This window comes from Mustela erminea, chromosome 5 (assembly GCF_009829155.1).
Source record: "Mustela erminea isolate mMusErm1 chromosome 5, mMusErm1.Pri, whole genome shotgun sequence".
NCBI lineage: Eukaryota > Metazoa > Chordata > Mammalia > Carnivora > Mustelidae > Mustela > Mustela erminea.
The window spans coordinates 72,297,594-72,305,816 of NC_045618.1; the positions used below are offsets into that span (position 1 = coordinate 72,297,594).

The window sequence follows — 8,223 nt, forward strand, 5'->3', positions numbered from 1 at the left end:
CTACCAGAAACTCAGGAACAGCTTCCCCTTGGGACTTTTTAAGCTCATCTCTGTCAGTTGTCTATTTCTCAAGGCTGGCATGCGCTAGCCCTGCTGGGCCTGGCTGATGCTGAAGGCTGTGTCCTTCTACACATCCAATCTGCGGCTTTGATGAATGGGCTAGGGGGGCGGGAAGGGGGAAGGGATGTCTGAGGATGCCAGGCCCTGAGTGTTAACTGAGTATTTGAATGTTGCTGGGGAGCTCTCTGAGCCGACAGCACAATGCCCATCTGTCCATTAGCAGTAGGCTATGGATTAGAAGTGGTAGAAGGGATATCTTTAAATAGATTTCTTTTTTTGTTTGTTTGGTTTCAGGCCTAGTGATTGAGGTCACTCTGGGAGAAGCTTCAGAAGTAGCAGGAAGCTCTGGTCAGAAGCTTGGGGTTTTACATTTCACAACCATTATCCTCCCTCCCACTTCAATGGGAGAAAGAAAAGTTAGGTGGGTGGGGTGGTGGAACGAGGAACAGGAGTCCTCAGTCTAGGAAACTCAGAATTATAAAACATTACAATACATATTTTATACGACCGAAGCGCTGTGGGGGGAGGGTTCAGCTTAGCACAGCTCACCTTCCTCCGGGAACCCTTGGTGCCCACCACTCCAGAAGTCAGCCCGCCTCCCAGGTCCCTTCGAGCCCACTCACTTGCTGTAAAAAGGCAGGAGCTCAGACCTGGTTTCCGCTCCGTGGAAGGACTGGACTTAATCCCAAGTCTTAGCTTTCATTCCTAGCTCCGGCGCTTGCTGGCTGTGCTGTTTTTAAAACATGTCTCTCCCTGGCGCTCAGCAGATCGCAAAGACGGCTGAGATCAGGGCGTCCGACGTCAGACTTTGCTGGGGGCAGTTCTGGGGTGGGGAGACTGAGGAGGAGAGAGACAGAGAACCGTGTGGAGTTTCTTCCAGGTCTACAGTTCCTCCCCTCCGCCCTCCAAGTTGCTCACAGTCATATTCAAACCTTATTAAACTTCTTATACTATTGATAATTATCGTTTCTTTGTAATTCATTCTTTGAAAGTTTAAATTTGCAAGTCATCCTTTGTTATTCTTTCAACAGTGTGGCATTAGCACCCTGTGGAAGCAGTGCCCTGGGCTCCTTCCTGATGCCCCGGGCTGGGGTGGGGGCGGGGTGGGGATAGGGCGGGGTGGTTAATTTTGCCTCCAAGCCTTACATCACTGTTTACCAATTCTTTCCTCCCTGCCTCATCACTTAAGCGTCCTTAAAAATGGCATCTCCCTTTAGTGACTGTACATCGAATGATGACGTTGTTACCTTCAGCTCCCGGGTCGGGGAGGTCTGCCTGTTTTCCCTCCCTCTTTGCAATCTCGGGCTTCTTCCGGCGTTTTGCGGAAAAGAACCTGGTTGGGTGCTGCCACCTGCTGGCCAAAGTGCATATAACTAAGGAGCTGTGACCAGGAAAATGTTAAAAACCTGAGGTTTCCAAAGCAATGTGCTGTGATGTCACGGGGTTGCTGCTTTTCACATTATTCTGTTAGCAACCTATAAGGCAAAGAAGGAATCCACAACTGACTTTCAGAGAAAAATAACTTGACTTTCAGAGAAAAAAACTTTAGAAATAGCTGCTTAAATCAGAGTTTTTTAACTTTTTATATTGAAATAATTTGAGATTTACAGAAAAGTGATAAAACAGTACAGAAAGTTCCATTCACCCTTTATCCAGCCTCCCTTAATTTTAACAGCCTATTTGACCATAGTCCCATTATTGAAACTAGAGAACTAATATTGACATGATACTTTTAGGAACATTACAGACCTAATTTGATTTTTGAACGTTGATTTTTTTTTTTTAAGATTTTATTTATTTATTTGACAGAGAGAAATCACAAGTAGATGGAGAGGCAGGCAGAGAGAGAGAGAGGGAAGCAGACTCCCTGCCGAGCAGAGAGCCCAATGCGGGACCCAATCCCAGGACCCTGAGATCATGACCTGAGCTGAAGGCAGCGGCTTAAACCACTGAGCCACCCAGGTGCCCCTGAACGTTGATTTTTGAACATCCGCTCGAATGTTCCTTTCCTTGTCCAGGATCTAACTCAGGAGCTTATGTTGTCACGTTTCCTTAGTTTTCTCTGATAGTGACAGGTCCTCTCGACCTTAACATTTTTGAAGAGTACTTGTCAGTTATGTTGTATAATGTCTCTCATTTTGTCTGACAATTTCTTATGATTAGATCAAAGAAACATGTTTTTGTCAGCCCATCATGTAAGGGGGATACATGATGTTAATATGACTTATGAACAGTGATGCTAACTTTTTTTTTTAAAGAATTTTTTTTAAAGTAATCTCTATACCCACTTGGGGCTCAACCTCATGACCCCCAAGAACAAGAGTCACATGTTCTGGGATACCACTGGCTCAGTTGGTTAAGTGTCTGCCTTTGGCTCAGGTCATGATCCCAGGGTGCTGGGATGGAGCCCTCGGGGAGCCTGTTTCTCCCTCTGCCTCTCCCCCACTCATGCACACTTGCTCTCTCTGACAAATAAATAAAATATTTTTTAAAAAAAAAGTCACATATTCTGCTCCCTGAGTTAGCCAGGTGACCTCCCCACCACCCATCCCGTGATGCCAACTTGGACTTCTTACTTGAGGAAGTGTCTGTCAGGTTTTTCTGATGTAGAGTTATTATTTTCCTTTTTTAAGTTGATGGGCATCTTGTGCCAAATACTGTGAGATTTTGCACATGTCCTGTTTACCATACTTTCAACTACTGCTATTAGTATTCATCAGTGGTTCTCACTTGGGATTATTACTGTGATTTTGCCTAGCGGGGACTATTACCATCATTCCTACATTTTGAAATTGGAATTCTACTGTAAGGTAGGACTGTTTCTACCTCCCTCCCTTCCTTCCCTCTCTCTCTCTTTCTTTCTTCCTGCATATCGGTATGTACTCTTGGATATTTATTCTATTCCATAGGTTAGAATCCAGTGCTCTCATTTTTTATTTTGTTGTTCATATGGTCCAAGCTTAGGTCTTTTGGGAGCTTTTAAAAGTCTGCTCCTTTGCTCTTTGGCATGTACCATCAGTTTTTAAATAACAACATTACTGAGATACAATTCACCTGCCATAAAATTCGTGATTTTAAAGTGTACAGTCCCATGGTTTTTAGTTTATTCATAAGATTGTGCAGCATCACTACTACCTAATCCTAGAACATTTCCATCACTCCCAAAAGGAATGTCATACCTATTAGCAGTCATTCCCTATTTCCCTTTCCCTCGGCCCCTGGCAACACTAATGTCTACTTTTCTTTTTTCTATGGACTTGCCTATTCCGGACATTTCATACAGATGAAATTAAAGGGGAGCAGACACTCGAAAATGTGTCACTTTGGCATGTGGTTTATTTGATTATTCTGAGCTGAAGTCAATCAAGACACTGTAATCTCAAGAAAAACTTTCACCTCTCCCTTAACTACTGAAGAGAATTTAGATCCAGGGCCTGACCCAGAGAGAGAGAGCTATCACCACAGACAACTTGTATGTGAAAGACCTATCCGTAAGGCAGGATAAACACCTGATTACCAAACATCTGCTCTGTGAATTACCTTCCTCCCCTTGGAAGCCCCAGGTCCATATCCCATTCCTTTGCTCAGGCTGGTGTACATGTCTTTGCAACCTCACTTGCCTTTGCGTCTCCTACCTTTGGGGCTCCCTTACATTCAAAATTAAATTTGTTTTTCTCCTGTTCGTCTGTTTTATGTTGATTTAATCATGAGACCAGCCAAAGAACTTAGAAGAGGAGAAGGGATACATTTTCTGGCCCTACAGAATCATACGGTATGTGGCCTTTTGTGTCTGGCTTTCTTCCCTTAGTGTCGTGTTTTTGAGGCTCCTACAATTTGTGGCAGGTATCAGTTCCCCATTCCTTTTTGTAGTTGAATATTCTGTAGATACACCTCATTTTGTTTATCTAACGAACACTTAGCTTTTTCCATTTTTTTGGCTCTCATGACTAATGCTGCTATGAACATTCATGTACAGGTTTTTGTGTGAACATGGTTTCAGTTCTTCCAGTGATATACCTATGAGTGGAATTGTTGCATCAAATGGTAATGCCATGACTAACTTTTGGAGGAATTACCAACTTGTTTCTATAGTGGCTGCACCTGTTCACATTCCCACGAGTGACATGTGAGGGTTCCGGTTTCTCTACATCCTCACCAATACTTGTTCTGGTCTTTATCATAGCCATCCTAGTGGGTATAAAGGAATATTTCCTTATGGTTTTGATTCTCATTTCCTTAATGACTAATGATGTTGAGCATCTTTTCATGTAGCCAGTGCATTGGTCTGATGGAAGGAGACTTAATATACAGAAATAGCCTCCCTGGCCCCTCCTTCTGGGGGGCACAGCTGTATATGACATCCTTAGATGCTATGGAACTGAGAAAGGATGAGGCAATCCTTGAGTTAGGCATAAACTGAGGAGGCAATCAAATGTTTGTCGAGAAGGCACCTGGCATATAAGGTAGAACTGCAGTTAAGGAAACAAAAAATCCTTTCTTATGATCAGATGGCTCCAGGTTGGTCTTAGCTCTTCCCAAAGAATGATAATGTACTGATAATGCAACTTTTCGGGTGCCTCGAGTGTTCTGGGCATATGGCAGGATATCTTCTGAGCCAGTGGGTTGACTGGGCTCAGCTGGGTTATTACTAGGTGGACCAAGGATGCACTGAAGGTACCAAAATTTGAGAACAAATTTTGGGAAGCCTATGATGTTTGATCTATTAAGAAAAGGATTAAAGTGGCTATCACAGGAAAAACAGAATTTGTCTAACTTCCTTCCATGTTCTCCACGTTTAGTATTGTCTTGAGTTTGAATCCTGCATCAGGGGTATTGTGGGGAGGAGGTGTAGCATAATCTTTTCAGTGCTGTCTGAGGGATTTATCAGAATGTGTTCTAGTGGGAAGAGCCTCTGAGTCTTAATCTCTGATTTTACAAAAGAGGAAGCTGAGCCTCAGAGAAGTTAAATCCTTGCTGTACAAAGTGTGGTCTGTGGACCAGCATCACAGCATTGCCTGGAATCTCAGGTCTCACCTTAGACTCACTGACTCTAAATATGCATTTTTAACAAGAACTCTAGGTGATCTGTGTACAAAGTGGTCTGAGAAGCACTGGGTTGAGAGACTTATTGAGAGTCATGGAGACAGCAAAGCCAAAAGTAGGACCCACCTCCTACCTGCTGTGTATTTATGTTTTTGATGTCACAATTTACTTCTTTTTATATTGTGTATTCATTAATAAATTATTATAGCTATACTTGTTTTTGATACATTTGCCCTTTAACCTTTATATTAGAGTTAAGTGATTAACACACTGCTGTATGACAGCATTAACACATTCTGAATTTGAATATATACTTACCTTCACCATTGTGTTATATATTCTCGTATGTTTTCATGTTACTAACTAGTGCCCTTCCATTCCAGCTTGAAGAACTCCTTTCAGCATTTCTTGTAAGACAGGTCTAGTGCTGATTTTTCTCAGCTTTTGTTTGTCTGGGAAAGTTTTTATTTCTCATTTCTGAAGGACAACTTTGCTGGACAGAGCATTCTTGCTTAGCAGATTTTTTTTCTTTCAGCACTTTGAATATAACATCTCACTGGATCCTGCCCCTCTGGCTGATAGCCTTCTGGGGTTGCCTTGTACATTACTTCTTTTCTTTTTTTTTAAAGATTTTTATTTATTTATTTGACAGACAGAGATCACAAGTAGGCAGAGAGGCAGGCAGAGAGAGAGAGAGAAGGAAACAGGTTCCCTGCTGAGCAGAGAGCCTGACTCGGGGCTCGATCCCAGCACCCTGGGATCATGGATCATGACCTGAGCAGAGGCTTTAACCCACTGAGCCACCCAGGCGCCCCACATTACTTCTTTTCTCTTGCTGCTTTTAAGTTTCTCTCTTTGCCTTTGATTTTTGGTAGTTTTTATTTTATTGTGTCTTGGTGATCTCTTTAAGCTGAATTTGTTTGGGTATCTATGAGCTTCATGAACTTAGATATCTAAATCTCTTCCCAGATTTGGGAAATTCTCAGCCATTTTTTCTTTATATAAGCTTTCTGTCCCCTTCTTCCCCCTATTCTCTTTCTGGAACTCCAATAATTTCCAGATGGTTTCTCTTGATGGTATCCCAAAGATCACATAAGCTTTCCTCATTCTTTTTTCTCTGTTCTCCCTGGATGATTTCAAAAGTTCCTGTCTTCTAAACACACAGATTTTTTTCTTCTGTCTGATCTGTTCTGCTGTTGATGATCTCTATTGCATTTTTCATTTCATTCATTAAATTCAACTTCAGAATTTCTGCGTGGTTCTTTTTTTGTAGGGTTTCCATTTCTTTGTTAAACTTCTCATTTTGTTCATGTATTATTTTCCTGATTACACTGAATTGTTTTTCTATGTTTTCTTACAGCTTCCTAAAAACAGCTATTTAAAATTCTGTCTTGGGTAAATTGCAGATCTCCATGTCTTTGCAGTAGGTTACTGGAGATTTATTGATCCTTTGATGATGTCCTGTTTCCTTGAATTTTCTTCTCCCTTTAAGTCTGATATTGTTGCCTTCAGATTTAAAGTTGCAGTACCCCCTCCAGTCTTTACTGAATAACTGGGAGAGAAAAACCTTCCCTAAGCTCTGCTAGAGATTTTGAGGTTTTCTCCATCTTCTGTGGATACACCTGCTCCATGCTTCTTGCTTCCTCATGTGGCAGAATTCTAGGGCTCTGTGCTCTCTCTTCATCCATCAGCATCGAAGGCTGAGTGCTGACAGCCTCCCTTTCGCTTCCTCAAGGGTGGTTGCTAGAGCTCAAGTTTGTGGTCTCACCCTGAATCAGAGATTTGGGCTGGTGCAGGCCTTCTGTGAGGGCTCCCTAGCCATCTGCCAAAGCTCTCTCTCATCATTGCTGGGGCCACAGGTAGGGAACTGGCCATAGGGTGTGTGTGAGAGTGAAGGAGTAAGACTCGAAGGGTGCTGGGGGTGCCTGTGGCCAGCTGGGGGAGGGGGGTGTCTGTGGTTGAAGCATTCCCCAGTAGATCATGGATGAGCTCCTTGATGGAGTCCATGACATGTTTATTAGGATCTATGGCCCTTTAGTGCCCTCTGAGAGTCCTGTTACTGTGCCAGCCACTTCCTGTCCCCTAGTGGTGAGCTTACAATTCACTACTCTAGATGGGGTGAAAAAGAAATGGGCTTCTTTGGCCCTGTCCTACACAACTGAGGAAGCTGGGCGCTCACTCACCTGGTTTCACTTTCCACTGTGGGAGAAATCATGCACTAAGGTCTGTCATGGAGAAAGGGTAACGTAGGTAAGGTCAAACTGTTCCTCTTACCCTCTCCGATGCATCCAAATTCATATATATTTTTTTCTTTTCTTTTCTTTTCTTTTCTCTCCAGTGGTGTTCTGGAACCTCAGCTGCACTCCTGGACTTTCACAGAAGATTTCTTGTTCATGGGTAATTGTCTAAGATAATGTTCTCCAGGGGCTCCTGGGCCATGGGCAAGAGGCACTGGAGTCAGTTCCTGGTCCATTGCAGGGTCCACAACTGGAACTGAGGTCTGTATGTTTAGTACCCTGTAAGGGTTGGCAAGACTTCTCCTGAGTCCCTTGGCATATAGTGCTGGATCCCATAGCTCCCAGGAAGGCAGTTGTGTGATCTAGGGTGGATACCAAGTTGTTGATGGGGGATAGGGGCAAGGAACATCTTATTTGGCCAACTTACTGATGTCATTCCCTGGGTGTCAGTTTTCAACAGCTGTTTTCTTAGACTGCTTGTTAAGAAAAGATGCCATATCCTATGATTGAAATCCATGTTGTTTTGGAGATTTGGCTTTTGAGATCTAACCGTCTCCCCAGCAAAATGAAAAATCTTAAAGAAGAAGCCAAAGACAAAAATACTCCTGCTTAATGTTTTCTAAGGAATTGGCTGATGTCATAAACACTATGTGGTCCCGACCATAGCAGCTTAACTAAAATTCAAGGAGGGGGAAGTCAATGACCTTGGTGTGGAGACTTCTAGTGGTAATATATTAGGGGGTTGGTGGTGGGAGTAAAGTTTTAAACACCCGAAAGGAGAATAAGATGAATCCTTTCCCATCACCTCCTTCATGTTCATGAACATACAGAATGCATCATGTTTCCATGAATGGAGTCCCTGAAAGTAAGGACCCTGCCTAGT

General features: G+C 43.0%; 1 long non-coding RNA gene across 1 annotated transcript in view; it reads right to left on the reverse strand.

Annotated features, from left to right (window-relative positions):
• The window catches only part of LOC116591089, a 29,369-nt gene extending 27,999 nt beyond the window's left edge, over nucleotides 1-1,370 (reverse strand). The window contains exons 1-2 of the long non-coding RNA XR_004285837.1: nucleotides 1,308-1,370; nucleotides 684-883 (exon numbers count right to left, since the gene is read on the reverse strand). This is a non-coding gene — a long non-coding RNA (uncharacterized LOC116591089). The remainder of the gene's footprint in view (nucleotides 1-683; nucleotides 884-1,307) is intronic.
• Nucleotides 1,371-8,223: the final 6,853 nt, after the last annotated feature.